Source organism: Protopterus annectens, chromosome 4.part1, assembly GCF_019279795.1.
Source record: "Protopterus annectens isolate FY-2018-M chromosome 4.part1, PAN1.0, whole genome shotgun sequence".
In the NCBI taxonomy this organism is placed as follows: Eukaryota; Metazoa; Chordata; order Ceratodontiformes; family Protopteridae; genus Protopterus; species Protopterus annectens.
The window spans coordinates 173,223,885-173,242,353 of NC_056734.1; the positions used below are offsets into that span (position 1 = coordinate 173,223,885).

Below are 18,469 nucleotides of genomic sequence, written 5' to 3' on the forward strand. Positions count from 1 at the left end.
GTAAAATACCATGATGGCACCACCTGGAAAGCTTAGTGAGTGGTGCCATTGGGACAGTTGGGTCCACTAGGCATGCACAACCAATAGAACATTGTGGAGTTTAGACAAGGGGAAATGCTGAGCGTTTGAGTGTAGTAGAGTATTTTGGGTGGCTGGCCTTCTAAATTACTACCTGTCAAGAAAGGGTATTCAGTCACAGTGGGGGCCAACTACCTGTTTAAAATGAGGCCACAGACAAGATGGCAGAAGTCATGGAGTCAGAAAAGACTGATGAAGGTTGCTCATGAAGACTTTGGAAGCTCTACATAGAAGGAAAGATGTGCTCTAGTCAATGGGGATTCTGCACCTGAAAAGTTTTTAAGGAGTTTGAAAGCCACATATCCTGCTTTAGAGGTAAAAATGGGAGGAACATTTAGCTCATTGGAGGTGGTATCATTTAAGAATTGTTGTTCCAGATGTTATGCCTGCACTAGTCCTCAACTTGCCAGAAATGCTAACTGTTCTGCACATACCAACAGTAAGAGACTTTTATTTATTTATTTATTTATTTTTTAATTTTCTGAACTGGTCCTTGGTTCATACCTCTCAACTACTGGATTTTTACTCCATATTTTAGCTCTCTTACTTATAAAATGTTTAGTTTTATGGCAAATCATTGAGGATTGAAGTTCCTAAATAATAACAGACATTTGAGTTTCAGACTTCATATCCTTTAGAAAATGCATTCTAATAAAAAACCTGTTCTAGCAACTTTCTGAGTTTGTAAGAGCAATAATTAAAAATTGTCCCTATTTTTGGCCCTTTGTCGTAACATATTTTTGGCTTTCTCCAGATTTCTTGTGGCAAGAGGTTGAGTGGTACGTCTTGGTTTACCGGAAGCATCGACCATTCTGCACAAGCTAACAGTAAGAATGTTCATCCACTGATATTTTGTGCTTGAAGTACTGTTTCCCTAAACTTTGCAGTTTGCTTGTGTTCTGTAATCTGCTGGCGTACTGCAGTTAAACTGTGAAGCACAAAACCTACACTGCTTGCAGGTTCGAGCTCCTGTCAGAGACTGCTTATTGAACTTTTGTTTTGAATAGCTTAATCCCTTATGTGTACAGAAGATTCAGTGAGAGAAGCTGAGTTCATTTTTATTGGTGAAGGCTACTATTCACCATGACAAAACTGTCAAAAGGGAAAAAAAGTACTTATTTTGTTGCAGTGCAGCCCTCGCTTGTCCAAGAACTGAGAAAGAGAGGGAAAACTCTTTATTTTTACTCTGCTGCAATTCCTTGATAATATGAGACCTGAGAAAGTGAGACCGAACTGTTTCCTGTTGCTGTTCCTCACTAGTGTGAGACCTGAGAAAGACAGAGATAGATAACAGCTACATATTTTACTTTATTGCATTCATTCTGTGTATAAGAACAAAAAGTCAGAACTGTTTCTGTTTGTCATTGAGTGGACTTGGGAACTGCTACATGTTCGTTGCAGTTTGGCAGCTCACCAGAAAGAGAACTATTGTGGTCACATGAACAGTGACCTGTGAAAAAAATATCAGTGCTATTTTGTTTCATCTGTAATTACCTTTGTCAGCTGACCTGCAGTCCTTTACTAAGGTCTTGTCACAATAAGCATTATTTTATACACATTGACAAGCATTGGCTGCATCAGTTTTTACAACATAACATTGTTTTTAAATTGTGAACACAATACCGTATTGGTGTAGGAAGATCATAGTTGTAACCTAATAACCATGTATGACATGGTGGTATTTATAATAGAGGATTATGATCGACTCTTCAATCATAACCTGCTTATTTTGTGTTTGGGATATGGAAGCAAAGTTTGAGGGATAAATCTTGGTATCCATGTTGTGAATACATAACTTATACTTGAGTGTATTTAGTTTTAATTACAGCTTGACTCTTTAAACAGCTCTATAGGGTAGTTATTCTTCACTCAAATCAGATTTCATACATAATCATCTGTTTGAGCTGGATGTATTTCTCTTTACACTAAGCATCACATTATGTGTGCTGGTTCTTTAAAGCCTTGCTCTGCACCCTGTATCAGCTGTCAAGCAGTCTATTACTTGCCCTGTTGTCATATGACAACTTAATGCTAAACATCATGTACTAGTTTCCTTTGGTGCTCCCAAATGTAAGTCATGTTTATAATGATATACTTCAGCCATTTCCATATGCACCACTTTTATCAAAATGCCCTATAAGTCACAGTTGGCTTTGGGCCTCTTCCCCGAAAGAGGCACTCTCACTTGAAGTAAGTTATCCTGTCCAAGTATGCCATAACTTCCACTGCCAGTATCAAAATTGCCCATCAAAATAACCAGTGGGATACACAGCAAACCCTAACGTGCTGCTTTCAGTCTCTATGAATATCAGGTTAATTACATGAAAATACATTCACTTAGGACCATTCAGCCTTCCTCTGCCCTTTAGAAGTATAAAGCAAAATGGCACAATGGCCTTTGAAAAGGAAAAGGGTAAGTACGTATCATCTGTGCTGGTATTTTCTTCCTGCAAGCAGATTCTCAGTTTAAATTGCTAGTCTTTTTTCCATCTGTGCCCTCTCTGGACGGGATTACCAAGAGTATTTCACCAAAGTACATGAATAACTTAATGCCATTTTACATTAGTTCAGTGTGATGTTACCATATTTCTCCGTAAATAAGAACTAACCAGAGAATAAGGCCTAGCATGGTTTTCTAGGGTGATCGTGATATAAGCCCTACCCTAAAAATAAGCTCCAGTTAAGATCGTCAACAACACATGACGGATGTGTTTAATTATGAAATAATATTATTAACACATATTGACTGAGGTTATCGTACTCTGCTCGCCATTTTTGGACCATTCGGACACTGAACTTCTTCTCTTTGCAGAAAGTCATAAGATTCTTTCCCCGGTAGTCCTCCACAATTCTTACTGTAACCCTAATCCTCACTCACACCTGACTGTTGAGATCCTTAGGTTCATAGGTATGTACTAGGCTATCGGCCCTGGGGCCTATACAAGCCCAGCCAAAAAGGTACCCTGGCTTTTGCCACCCAAGAAAATTATTTTCCTGTGCCACTGTCGAGCAGAGCCACAGAGGTGATCCCCGGGTTGAATTTCCTATTTCCCATCCAGTCATCAAGATTTTTCTTGAAGAGTGCTAATGAGGACCTTTGTTTGATATAGATAGGTAGTTTATTCCAGAGTATGGGAAGTCTCTGGGACAGGAATCTATCCCTCCGGCATGTTCTGTTTATTGTGGTAACAAGGTGTAGGTCCCTAGAGCGTGTAGCTCGGAGGGATTGGGATTTCTTTAAGTGGAGCATGTCCAACAGCTCTGGGTTTGACATAGCTTTGTATGTTAGGCAGAGATCACCTCTGAGTAGGCGATATGCGACAGAGTAAAGCTGGTGTTTTTTGAGATGGTCTGCGTAGGGCATATGTTTGAGGCTGGTAATCCTCTTTGTGAGGTATTTCTGCGCCCTTTCCAGTTGTTGTAGATGTCTTGTGAGGTACATACCAAAAGGGGCGTTGTACTCTATAATGGGGTCTAATGAGTGATGAGTAGAGGGGAACAATGATCTCTTTTTTTCTGGATGAGAAACCTTTTGTGATGAGGTGTGCCATGCAGAAGGATTTCCTGACTACTGTGGCGATGTGATTATCAAAGGAGAGACTACTGCCCACCTGTGTCCCAAGGTCTCTTATCACACTTTCGGTGTTAAGTATACTACCGCTTATGTTGTAGTTCATGGGTACAAAGTTTTTACCAAAGGGGATGACAATGCACTTTTTGGCATTGAGCTTGAGGCCATGGCTTTGACACCAGGCATCTGTCTCAGTGAGGCCCTTTTGTAGGATGTCCACTTCGTTAGGAGTTTCGATTATGGCTCCTAGTTTGCAGTCATCTGCGAACTTCATTAGCCAAAGACCTTCTATGTTAGCCTGTACTTCAGAGAAGTAGATACCAAACAGGAGAGGACCCAGGACTGAACCCTGTGGTACTCCACTTGTCACTGGTCTGAAGTCGGATTTGGAGTCTGCTACTTTCACAGTGTGGGTTCTGTCCGTGAGCCAGTTGGCAACCCATCTTGTGACATAGGGATTTATACCTAGTTTAGTGAGTTTATCTATAATTCCAGAGTGGGGGATGGTGTCGAAAGCCTTGGCAAGATCTAGATAGGCTGTGTGAACCACCTTACCCTTGTCTACGGCTTTGGTGACTGCTTCAAAGAAGTCTGTCTGGTTTAGGAGACATGATCTGCCTTTTACAAACCCGAACTGGGTGGGGTCCAGAATTTGGAAATTACCAATGTCTTTGTTTATAAGTTCCATGATGATACGTTCCATGACCTTGTAGACCAGGCTCATCAGGCTAATGGGGCAGTAGTTCCCGGGGTCTGTGGTGGCCCCCCCCCTTGTGGTGGGGGATAACCGTTGCTGTGTGCCATTCAGCAGGCACAAAGCCTGAGGTGAGACTATGATTGAACATGGTGCTTAGGTGGGGTGCCAGTTTGTTCTGTAGTTCTTGTAGAACGCAGCCTGGGATGTTGTCTGGTCCCATGGATGCTGTGTTCTTGGCTTTGGAGAGTGTGGTTTTTACCTGTGCAGCCGTGATTACAGGAACTTTGCATTCTTCCGGTATAGAGATGGGCTCTTTAGGGGGTGAGAGGGGGGTAAAGTTAGCACTGAACCTATCTGCCAGGATGTTGGCAATATCAGTTAGGTCTGTATATTTAGTGCCATTGTGCTGTAACTCAGAGCAGATCTGAGTGTTGCCATTGAGATTCTTGACATAGATATAGAATGCTTTGTGATTGTCTTTAGAATCAGTGGCGATTTTGTTTTCATAACTAGCTTTGGAAGATTTTATCAGGGATCACAGCTTCTTACTGAGGCTGACCAGGGAGCTCCTCCACTCGTGAGATTTTGCTCTCTTTTGCAACAGTTTCTTCCTTCTGTTGTACAGTTTGTTTATGGCAGGGGACCAACAGATTGGCTTCCTTTTTTGAAGGATAGCATCTTGGTTTTGTTTGGGATAGCACGATCCATGCACTCATGTAAGTGCTTATAAAGTGCAATTGTGTAGGATTCAGTAGTCGTAACTGTATTGTCCATCTGCATGGGTGTCATGAAATTCACCACTTCTGTCTTAAGAAGCATGAAGTTGGCTTTGGAGAAATGTTTTACCGTGGTTTCCTTAATGGGGGGTGAGGGCAGGATGTGGATATCTAGGGTAATTAGCTTATGGTCGGATCCGACCAATGAGGCGTTGACTTCAGGTGTGGAACACCGGTCACTCATGTTGGTAATGACCAGATCTAGGATATTGTTGCCCCTGGTGGGGGTGTGGATAAGATGATCCAGGGCATTGGAGTTTATAAATTCCAGAAAGCGTTGAGCGAAGGAGTTGGTACATGAGTAGTTTTCCCAGTTAATGGTGGGGTAAAAAGTAAAAAATGCACCAAGGTAACACACAGCAAAACGTTTAATCACAGCAAAGTACAAAGTGGTAAGCGCTTTCACAACCAAAGTTGCTTCATCAGACACCACAGTAAAAAAATGCACAGGTTTAAATAGAGATTCTAAAATGCCAATTAATCAATAAAATCACACAATGATTAAGTAGCAGTGAAAAACAATTAAGCCTCATGCTCAAACTAAAAAAAGCATTGCTTAAAAACATTGTACAAGAAGGAATCAAATACTATACATGAGAAAGCACTTAAAAACTTATAAAATCATTATAAAACATGGAAAAATACTAGGCAGGAAAAAGTTAAATAGAATACTTGGAAACTAAAAGCTAGTTAAATACATTAGACTAATTTTGAAAGAACTTAGCTAATCTTAATGCTTGAGATGTCTAGCCTTTAAAAAAGGGACCAAGGAAGTAGTAGCATTCAAACCAGGATACTTTTCAGCATTAAGTTTCAAAATCCACTTCTGTTCATGTCCCTTTGTGATATTCTCAATGTCACCACCTCTGGGGTTTCTATGAATATGTTGTAGAACAAAGAACTTAAAGGAATGAGAACGGCCATTGGAAATAACATGATTGGCTAGAGCATTTGATGGTTTATTATTACTAATATCTCTTAGGTGGTCTAAAATACGATCTTTAAGCATTCTATTTGTTTTTCCTACATAAAAAGCAGGAGATTGTACACAAAAACAATAATAGACCACATCTGTAGATCTGCAATCAGTGTATTGATTAGTGTACAAAGAAAATTTCCTAGTAGGATGTACATATTTATTTTTGCTATATATAAATTGACAAGCACTGCAATTCCTGCATGGAAAAGTACCATGCCGATTGGATCTAATAATAGTTCTAGATAATTCACCATGACATAGATGTTGTTTAAGGGATTTATTATTTCTAAAACTAAAAATAGGAGAATGTCCGACCTTGTCTACCAGTCCAGGCACTTCTTGTAGCAAATACCAATGCTTTTTGACTACATCTAAGTATTGATTGATGTTACTGGAAAACTGAAACACCACTCTAAAATCATTCCTAGTTCTGTTAGTATATCTTGTATTGTCAACAGCATCGCCAGCATTAAAATAAGGTTTACATCTAGTGCTTCTCAGCTTCCAGGCATTAGAGATAGTCTGTTCAATGTCTGCAAGCGAGTATCACCTATGTAAAAATTCTGTTTTTAAATTAGGTAGGGCAACTACTGCATCTTCATCTCTGCTATGCAGCCGCAGTGTTCTAAAAACCTGACCCTTGAGCACGTTCCTAGGAACGTGTCGAGGGTGCATACTAGATTTGTACAAAAGAGTATTTTTTCTAGTGGGTTTAAAATAAATATTACTGCAAAGACTATTTAAAACAGATTTACTAACCTGCACATCAAGGAAACTGATGTCAGTGTTGGAACTATGGTAAGTGAACCTTAAAAAATCAGTAGTTCAACGCAAATATTCCAAAAACTGTGCCAAATCAATACCAGAGCCTCTCCACAGCATAAACATGTCATCCACAAAGCGGACGTACCAAAGTATTTGTACAAAGAATGGATTATTATTTGACAACACATTTTGCTCTTCCCAGCTGACCAAAGCCAAGTTGACGTAGCTATTTGCACATGCAGTGCCCATGGCCACGCCAACTTTCTGCAAAACGAATTGCTCCTGGAACATAACAATGTTGTTCTCTAGGATAATCTCTAAGAGACTACAAATCAACTGTATCTTAGTGTTGGTGAAACACTTATTCACAGAAAGAAAATCCCTAACGCTGTCAACACCCCAGGTGTTAGGTATACTAGTGAATAAGGATTCAATGTCTAATGTAACAAGGACAAAATTCTCATTAACATCAACACTTTCCATTCTATCATAAAGCCTTTGTAAAAACATCTGTGTATCCTTCAATATTTTATGGCAGTTTGCCAACAAACCATGTAAACATCCCTCTACATAAATAGAGAGAGGTTCAGTACACCACCCAGTGCCTGAAACAATAGGACGCATGGGTGGAGATAACAAATTTTTGTGTATTTTTGGTAAGCCATATACCCTGGGAACAAGAGGTTTATACACATTAAAATACTTAAAAAGTGAATAATCTGTTAAATTTGTGATTAGTAAATCAAAAATTAAAAAAGAAACTTTATCTATAATAGCGTTAACAGTAGGCTTGGAAGTGCATTGATATGTATGCGTATCAAGTAAAAGTTTCTCCATTTGTGTGACATATAAATCCTTGTCCATTAACACTATACCGCCTCCTTTATCTGCCTGCTTAATAATTAGTGAATGCATATTTTTTAATTCTTGCAGGGCTCTGTGTTCATCTACTGTCAAGTTATAAAATGACATACTAGTATCAGTTGAGTTGCTTAATTCTCTAAAAGCAATTTCACATACTGCTCAGACAAGCTCCACGTAGGTTTACAGAGTGGTCCTAGCAGCAAGGAACTCGAAAAAGCGACTACCTTCTGGATTTAAGTATCTTTGCGTTTTTTTCACTGGAAATAGCTTCTGTAGCTTACTTTGAACTAGCCTGAACTGTTTTTTTTATTGATTACTGCATTTATTTTAAAATCTGCACTTAAAGTTACATTTAGTCGAATTTGATCGAAAGTTTGCTTGTTTGTCTGTTTAATTTAACTGTGGAGGCTGCCCACTAAAGTGTGCTAGCCTGTGTAACTAATTTATCACTGTCTCTGAATTTTCTGTGTGTTTCTACCAAAAAAAACAAAAAAATAATCCTTGTTTTCCCGCCTTCCTCGACTAGTTTAGACCAGTATACAGGCATTGCTGTATTCTGGGCTGTGGTGTAGTTCCTGTGTTGTCCATTACCTTACTTGGATAGAAGGAAGTTTCTTTGCTCACCAGTGGGAGTGGGGAGCCTTGAGCAGCCTACCTGTCCTTGGGGGAAGTGACCTCAGCACAAGAAGCTGTAGTAATTGGTTGTTTGGGACCATTCCTAGCTCTTTTGTAGTTCACTGCTTAAAATCCACCTCTGGCCATTTTTTTCTGGCTATACTGCTCAGACAAGCTCCACGTGAGTTTACAGAGTGGTCCTAGCAGCAAGGAACTCGAAAAAGCGACTACCTTCTGGATTTAAGTATCTTTGCCTTTTTTTCACTGGAAATAGCTTCTGTAGCTTACTTTGAACTAGCCTGAACTGTTTTTTTACTGATTACTGCATTTATTTTAAAATCTGCACTTAAAGTTACATTTAGTCGAATTTGATCGAAAGTTTGCTTGTTTGTCTGTTTAATTTAACTGTGGAGGCTGCCCACTAAAGTGTGCTAGCCTGTGTAACTAATTTATCACTGTCTCTGCATTTTCTGTGTGTTTCTTCCAAACAAAAAAAATTATCCTTGTTTTCCCGCCTTCCTCGACTAGTTTAGACCAGTATACAGGCATTGCTGTATTCTGGACTGTGGTGTAGTTCCTGTGTTGTCCATTACCTTACTTGGATAGAAGGAAGTTTCTTTGCTCACCAGTGGGAGTGGGGAGCCTTGAGCAGCCTCCCTGTCCTTGGGGGAAGTGACCTCAGCACAAGAAGCTGTAGTAATTGGCTGTTTGGGACCATTCCTAACTCTTTTGTAGTTCACTGCTTAAAATCGCGTTTGCGGCTTTGCGTGGTCGCATAGCAGCGCCGTTAAACAAGGTTAAACTTTTCTGGCTCCGCCAAGTCTGCTGTTCAATTTTTCCCTTAGAACTGTTCTACTTGCAATCTAAACAGCCTATACTCTATCTGAAAAGCTCAGCACTTGCTCCTAAAGCATTTTTTATACAGGTAAAGCACTCTTAAACAAAATAAAGTACTTCATTCACCTAAATTCTGTTGAGTACCCATTTCCCTATAGGTCCTTTCTGACTCAGTTACACAGCAATCTTTTTCACTATTTCTAGCATGTCCAAGGGTCAGTTGCTGGCGTCCTCTCCTGTTCAGCTGGTGAATCTGGGAATCTTGAGGCAATGTTACAATTGCCTCATGTACACAGACAACCCTCTCCTCCTCCCAACAAATACAAATATATGTGAGAGATGCAACTATATAGCCAAACTGGAGGCTGAGCTCTCTCAATTCAGTACTGGCAAGACCAGTCAGGAGGAGAAGGTAACCACGCACACCACAAACCCAGTCTCACATAGAACTATCACAACTGCAAACCAAACACATAAACACACAAAACATACTCGGAGGCGCTGATTAAAATCTACCCAAACAACAGAGGCCTCCAAAGCAGACACCCAAGCAACCACCACCTCAAGACATAGCACATGCAACACATAGTTCACAAAGTCAGTGTGCTAAACAGTCACAGCCCTTAAGGCCAAACAACATGCCAGACACACTTGTAATAGGTGACTCCATAGTCAGACACACTGACGTCCGCTCACCAGACTGAACAAGGAAAAGGTCACAGTAAGCTGCCTGTCGGGAGCTAGAATCCGCCACATAACACAAGCACTCAGGTCACTCCACAGCAAGTACAAATATGACTCAGTCATTGTACATGCCGGTGTGAACGACCTGAGACGTACCACCCTGGACTACATGAAAAGAGACATAGAGGAGCTCTCTGATTATGTAGCCCAGGCCGGTATGACCCTGACCCTGAGCAGCATCTTACCCTCACCAAGAATGATGCCACAGTACAAAGACAAAATGATCAGTTTTAACAATTGGCTTAATTACTGGTGTCATTCTAAGGGGATCCAATGTCTGTCTGCTTGGGATGACATGCTTGACAAGCCACGCTGCTTCAAGGGATGGCTTGCACCTGTCACCCTGGGCTTCGGATATTGGCCAAGGCTCTTGCCACCCCATAGTGCCTTTTTAGGCAAGGCTCAAATGACAAACCTACCTCCTAGAAAACACAAGTGGAAAAAACTAAGGGTAATGCTGCTCAATGCCAGAAGTCTAAACCTCAAGATGCACACCCTCGAAGCCCTCCTCAGTATGGAGAACATCGATGTCTGTGCAGTGACTGAAACCTGGTTCAAGGCTCCTGAGAGCACCCCAGCACTATCAGGTTTTACCTCATATCATGCTTTCCGGCCCCAAAACTTGGACCGAACCACAAAAGGAGGGAGTATCCATTTTCATCAAAGATACCCACACCTCCAGGTTAGTGGCAATGCACGAAGCATCGGAGACCATCCAGGTGCAACTAACCATAGGCAAAACTGCCTTACAGTTTGTAGCATGCTACAGACCACCCTCTCAAACTCAGGAACCCAACACAGCCTTCCTGAAGACACTGGAGAGTATGAATGTCTCTCCAAATACCATCATTTTGGGAGACTTCAACTACCCAAACATAGACTGGGAACATTACTCAAGCCCCAACACCCTAGCCCAAAGGTTCCTAGAATTCATAAACTCAAATGCAATGGAACAACTAGTCACCATTCCCACAAGAGGAGACAATATACTAGACCTGATCATCACAAACATGGGGACAAAATGCTCCACACCGGAAGTATATCCCTCTTTGGTAAGATCAGACCATAAATTAATCTCACTGAAAATCCACATCCGCCCCCACCCCTGCACAAAAGACCACAGTGAAGAACTTCTCAAAAGCCAACTTCACACTTCTTAAGACTGAAGTGGTATCCTTCAAGGCCCCTGGGCCAGTGGAAACCACAACCCACACTGCTGAATCCTTTGCAAATGCCTTCTATGGGCACCTTCAAGAATGCATGGATCATGCAATCCCAAATACAACCAAGACCCATTCCCCAAAGGCAGGCCGGTCTGGTGGACCCCAGCCATAAACAAACTTTACAACAGGAGGAGGAAGCTACTACATGACAGAGCAAAATCCCTAAAAGGGAAGGCATCTCTGATCAGTACTAGCAAAAAACTATGATCACTCATAAAATCATCCAAGACCAACTTTGAGAGAAAAATCGCAAAAGACACAAAAGACAATCACAAGGCCTTCTTTAGCTATGTTAGAAACCTGGGTGGAAACTCCCAGATGTGCTCAGAGTTAGTCCAAAATGACACAAAATACACTGAACCCACTGACATTGCCAACATTCTGGCAGACAGGTTCAGTGCAAATTTCTCCTCCCTCCCCAGAAGGTGAAATAACTATCCCAGCAGAGTGTAGCCTCCCTAACATCTCAGATGCCCAGGTGAGAGCCGCCCTCTCTAAAGCTAAAAACACAGCATCAATGGGACCGGATGGTGTCTCGGGCTGTGTGCTACATGAACTCCAAGAGGAACTAAACCCACACATAAGGCTGCTGTTTAATCTTAGCCTTACTACAGGATACGTACCCAAAGAGTGGCGTACGGCAACAGTGGTGCCACTTCACAAAGGCGGTGCTTCTACGGACCCTGGAAATTACAGCCCCATAAGCTTGACGAGCCTGGTCTGCAAAGCTATGGAGAGGATCATTATGGAACTCATAAACAAAGACATTGGGGACCTACAGACATTGGATCCTACCCAATTTGGCTTTGTCAAAGGCAGATCCTGCCTTTTGAACTTGGTCGACTTTTTTGAAACCGTCACTAAGGCCATTGATGAGGGTAAGGCAGTTCACACAGCCTACCTTGACCTTGCAAAAGCCTTTGACACAATACCCCACTTGGGCATCATAGACAAACTCACCAGCTTAAATGTAAACCCATATGTCACAAGATGGGTTGCAAACTGGCTGAAGGACAGAACCCACAGGGTCAGAGTTGCTGGAGCTATGTCAGACTCTAAGCCAGTCACAAGCGGTGTCCCACAGGGCTCAGTCCTGGGACCCCTGTTGTTCGGCATTTATTTTTCCGAGGTACAGGCAAACATAGGAGGATTGTGGCTGACAAAGTTCGCAGATGACTGCAAACTGGGCGCCATAATTGATACTCCAGCGGACACAAACATCCTTCAGAGAGGCCTCATAGAAACGGATAATTGGTGCCAGAGCCATGGCCTTAAGCTGAACGCCAAAAATGTATAGTCATACCCTTTGGGAAAAACAAGGTACCGACAAATTACCACATAGGTGGTAATCCATTAAACGGAAGAGGTAATCAGGGACCTAGGGACCCAGGTTGACAGTAACTTCTCATTTGACACTCACATTGCCAAAGTGGTTAGGAAGACCTTCTATATTGCCCACCTTATCATGAAGGGTTTCACATCTAGATCGAGAGGTCATTGTGCCCCTGTACTCTTCTCTTATCAGGCCAATGATTGAGTACAATGCCCCATTTGGGATGTATCTCACCCGACACCTGCAGCAGTTGGAAAGTCCCCAAAAGTTCCTCACCAAGAGGATAAAGGGTCTTAAACATATGTCATATGCTGCCCGACTGAAAAAACTCCAGCTCTATTCAGTCGCATACCGCCTACTCAGAGGTGATCTGTGCCTGACGTACAAGGCCATGTCCAATCCGGAATTAATGGACATGCTTCACCTCAGAAAATCCAAATCCATCAGAGCCACGAGAACAAGAGACTTAAACCTCAACACAGAAATAAATAGGACGTGCTGGAGGGACAGATTCATAACCCAGAGGCTCCCTACACTCTAGAACAGAATCCCAGTCCATGTTAGGCAGAGCCCCTCACTGACTCTATTCAAGAGAAATCTTGACCAGTGGATGGGAGATCATAGGTTTACCCCGGGGGTCATCTCTGTGTCACTACTAGACAGAGGCACAGTAAACTAAACCCTAAAAGGGCGTAGTATTCTCATCCTAAGGGGTGGTGAAAGCCACACACACTCTGGCTAGGCTTATAAATGCCCTAGGGCAGATAGCCTAGTACGAACCTATGAACCTATGAACATACATCTATGAATCGTTGAATACCTGTTGGTAAAGCTGGAACAAAGGTACTAGATTTTCTGTATATATTATGTCCTTTATTATCTGCAGTAGTATCTGTAGGAAACAAACACTTTAGGAAAGACTTCTGCCAAGTAGTCTTAAGTCCTTCAACATTTCTGCTGGGTCGGCCCTCCTTGCAGGAATAAAAGATAAACCTTTATTAAGAACACTAAGCTGTTCACTATTTAACACAAAAGAAGAAATATTTATAACTAAGTCTGAGACTACATGCGTGTCTTTTTGGATTGATGAGCTATCACATCCATGTGCTGGCCCTTGAATGTCTTGCCGTTGTGTGTAAAGCTCTTGGACCGAGCTCTGTACGGCAGGGCTGTTCTCAAAGAGTAGTCCCCCTTCTTTGTCTTGTCTAAAAAAACATTTGTTTCCTTGTTTAGTTCTTGCCCTTGAGTATTATTAACTACAGATACATTTGAAGTTGAAGGCATTACTGCCAATGCGTAAGTGGGATGCACATCATTAATAAACTTGCCAGTGGTAATGGAAGTCTCCAAACTGCTAAAAGCAGTAAAAGAAGGTTGCATACCTGGTTCTGCTTGCATAGCGTTCGGAGATACGGGCGCCAAAACTCCCTGATCGTCTGTAGTAGTAGGAACTGCCGAATTGCTAGTAGCAGTAACAGGAATTTGCAAACCTGGTTCCACTTGTGTAGCATTTGTAGATACGGGCGCCATAACTCCTCGATCATTCATAGAACTGGAAACAGGACCAGAGGAGCCAGTCGTGTTTCCCTGCGATGCAGTATTTGCATTAAAGGGACCATTACTCTGAATAGATGTAGTTTTAACTTCTTTCGGCCAAGAAAAGACATTGTTTCTTGCAAAGTCGGTTTTATCTCTATTAAATTTAGATAACTTAATAGACTGTAGTTTCTTCTCATAAGCAACTATATTATCCTGTAGTTGACTCATTTTGTTGAATCTAATATCACAAGAAAAATTGTCAGTGATTTTTGTTTCAAGATCAATAATCTGTGCTTTTAAGTCAGCTTCAATAGGTGAAAAAAAGTCTATTAAAAGTTCCATATATTGAGAACTAAATTGTAAATTTAATTCTTGCCATTTACGTAGCAGGACTGGATATGTATCACCATAAGTGGGCATATTCAGAATTCTTAAGCCTCGTGGAATAATTTTGGCTTCCAACAAAGCTTGAAGATGTAACCTCTGCCATTGCAGTCTCTTGTATTTATACATCATGTTTTCTAGATTCTTATATTGCTGAAAAAATTCTGGTAAACGTTGTTGATTAGAAAAAGTTTCATCCATACCAGCTTGTATAACAGTATTCAACAACGGATTCACAGGAATGTCTAGAATCCTTAGGAAACGGTGATGTTGTCCACTCACAGACTGCTCAGTTGTAGTATCTTCCATGGAGCTGTGTGTCCCTTCACCGAACAAAACCAAAAACAGAAAGTTCTTTGTTCTACAACATATTCATAGAAACCCCAGAGGTGGTGACATTGAGAATATCACAGAGGGGACATGAACAGAAGTGGATTTTGAAACTTAATGCTGAAAAGTATCCTGGTTTGAATGCTACTACTTCCTTGGTCCCTTTTTTAAAGGCTAGACATCTCAAGCATTAAGATTAGCTAAGTTCTTTCAAAATTAGTTTAATGTATTTAACTAGCTTTTAGTTTCCAAGTATTCTATTTAATTAACTTTTTCCTGCCTAGTATTTTTCCATGTTTTATAATGATTTTATAAGTTTTTTAAGTGCTTTCTCATGTATAGTATTTGATTCCTTCTTGTACAATGTTTTTAAGCAATGCTTTTTTTTGTTTGAGCATGAGGCTTAATTGTTTTCACTGCTACTTAATCATTGTGTGATTTTTATTGATTAATTGGCATTTTAGAATTTCTATTTAAACCTGTGCATTTTTTACTGTGTTGTCTATTGAAGCAACTTCGGTTGTGAAAGCGCTTACCACTTTGTACTTTGCTGTGATTAAACGTTTTGCTGTGTGTTATCTTGGTGCATTTTTTACTTTTTACCTTTCATTTGGATTTATTTCTGCACCAAGGTTTTACCCAACACGGTTTCTTTGGTTTTCTGTTAATGGTGGGGTAGTTGAAATCGCCCATTATTAGGGTGTTTGGTTGAACCCTAATATTTTCCAATACATCAAGAAAAGAAGAGTGGGAATCCTGGGGCATGGTGGGTGATCTGTAGCAAGCTACAATTTGGATTGCAGTTTTGCCCAGAGTTAGTTGCACTTGGGTAACCTCGGCTGCATTATGCTGAGCAACTAGCCTGGAGGTGTGGATATCCTTAATGAATATGGACACAACTCCGCCTTGGCCCATAAACACTGGCAAGTGTACTTTGATTGGTAAAAATACAGACAGCGCATGTAAAACGTGTGCACTTGATAACGAACGGGTGTGGTTGTTTCTTCTTAACCATCGCCATTTTGTGTTGCCACTCCTGTCTCGTAAGTCTTCAGTTAACCCCCCCCAGACAAGATGAGTGCAAAAAGAAAGAGCTATTCCGTCGAGTACAAGAAAGGAATCGTGGAGGACTCCTGAGGAAAGAATCTGATGGCTTTCTGCAAAGAGAAGAAGTTGGATTTCCGAATGGTCCAAAAATGGCGAGCAGAGTACAATAACCTCAGTCAACAAGCCGATGAGGGAATTGCTAAGAAGTGCAAGTGTGGATCAGGTCAGCAACCATTATTTCATGAGCTAGAAGACATCATCTTTGAATGGATTGCTAACAGGAGAGCAAAGGCTTTGGTTGTACACAGGGCTGATATTCAAGCATTTGCCCTTGCAATGGCACCACAGTTAGAAATATCCCCAGAAGAATTCAAAGCATCACAACATTGGCTGGATGGCTTCCTTCAGTGATATGAACTGTCTCTAAGAAGATCAACAACACTGTTCAAGCTGAAAGATACTGAAGTTATTAAACATGCACTTGCATTCAAGTCCTTTGATGGCATCGACTTTTCTAAATACCAACTCTCCAACATGATTGCTATGGATGAAACTGCAGTGTTTATGGGCCAGGGATCTCAAACAATTGATCAGAGGGGTGCCTCGTCAATCTAAGTTCCCTCCACTGGTTACGAAAGTGCACGTGTTACCTGTATTTTGACAATTCATCTAGATTGAATAAAACCCCACCTCTAATCATTAGTAAGGACAAGAAAGATAAGATTGAACGTGTTTCAGGCATTTACATTCTTGAAACCGAAAAAGCCTGGTGCACACAAGCAATTATAAGGAAGTGTGTCGATGTAATGCTGCCACTTGTTTTGCGATGTGGTGAAAGAGGTCTGCTATTCTGGGATTCACCCAGCACTCACCACGCTAAAGACATGAAGAACTTCCTTGCACAGAGAAGAATAGATCAAATAATGATTACCGCAGGAATGACTGCCTATCTCCAGATTCTTGATATTGCAATAAACAAGCCATTCAGGGATGATTTGTGCATGTAACTCAATGACTACATTGAAAATAGAATGGATAGAAATCAGCATGGAAACTTTGTGAAGCCTAGCCTGCAAGAGGTCATGACTTGGGTGAAGAATTCATGGGATAAAATCACTGACAGCTGTGTTGCCAGTGCACTATGAGCAGGCTACATGGACAAGCAGTGCTCATTTAAGGAGAGCTCTATTGTTAGGCATGACAGATTGGAGCCAGTGTTTCTACAGGAAATAGAGTCACAAGAAGTTCAAGCCGGAATTCGGGGGTTGGAGACTTATGACAGTGTTCCAGAAGAAGATGACATGACTGTATTTGAATAACTTTTCTGTTATCGGGGCAACAGAATGGATTGCTTCTGCTTTCAGCTGCAAGCAAGCTCTTGTCACTTTTTTGACTTTATTGTATTAAGGTAACATTTCATTATCAAGGGGTAATTATAAAGTAAGGCCACAAGTTCCCAGACTTCATTTTTATGACTTCCCATCATTCTTCTCTTACGGTTTGGGTAAGGAATAAAGAAAGCATCACCACTCAAAAAGTGACAGTTATTCACCCGTTTTATTCCCCTCCTCCAATACACATGTATTGAGATTTTTCTGCACTTTCTGTTAGGCATGAAATATTGCATTGTGAAAGCCAAGGTGTAGATATTCTGAAGTTGAAATGTTTGTTGCACTGTTTATGTAGAATTCTCACACAAACGCGTTACCTAGAACTGTTGCCCAGTAACGGAAAAGTACCAAATAAATGTCAGTTTGTGTACATGAATAAATGGCGATTTGTGTACATAAATAAATTAATAAATGTAGATTGTTCATAGGTTTATAGGTAGATACTAGGCTATCGGCCCTAGGGCCTATATAAAGCTAGCCAAAAATGTTTCCTGGCTTTCGTTACCCAAGAAAATTATTTTCCTGTGCCCCTGTCAAGCAGTGCCACAGATGTGATCCCTGCGGTGAATTTTCTATTTCCCATCCAGTCATCAAGATTTTTCTTAAAGAGGGCCAATGAGGAGCTTTGCTTGACATGAATGGGTAGTTTGTTCCAGAGTATGGGAAGTCTCTGGGACAAGACTCTATCCCTCCAGCATGTTCTGTTTATTGTGGTGACAAGGTATAGGTCCCTGGAGCATGTAGTTCAGAGAGATTGGAATTTCTTTAAGTGTAGCATGTCCAACAGCTCTGGGTTTGACATAGTTTTGTATATTAGGCAGAGATCGCCTCTAAGTAGGCAATATGCGATGGAGTAGGCCGGTAATCCTTTTAGTGAGGTATTTTTGTGGCCTTTCCAATTGTTGTAGGTGTCTTGTGAGATACATGCCAAACAGGGCATTGTACTCTATAATGGGTCTGATGAGGGATGAGTAGAGAGGAACAATGACCTCCTGTTTTCTAGAGGAGAACCCTTTTGTGATGAGGTGGGGGTAAATAAGGCATCCCTTTATAATAAGCCCTAATGTGTATTTCAGCGGGGGAAAAAGTATAAGACCCGGTGTTGTTTTCAGGGAAATATGGTACCAGTTAAGTATTTATCATCCCCAGCATCTACCTTATCTGTCTTACTCCACATCTTTTCACATTAATGGCACCACTGACTAGTAGTTTAACTAAACACAAAATCAATGACATTCTGGTCATCCAGCTCTTCATATATATTAAATGTCTGCAAACCAATTGGTTTAGATATAA

At 41.1% G+C, this 18,469-nt stretch overlaps 1 protein-coding gene across 1 annotated transcript in view; it reads left to right on the plus strand.

The window, feature by feature from the left end:
- Positions 1 to 832: 832 nt before the first annotated feature.
- Positions 833 to 18,469, plus strand: part of MYNN (myoneurin) — a 655,694-nt gene continuing 638,057 nt past the window's right edge. The window contains exon 1 of the mRNA XM_044070083.1: positions 833 to 905. The gene's annotated coding sequence lies outside the window, so the exon portion shown is untranslated. The remainder of the gene's footprint in view (positions 906 to 18,469) is intronic.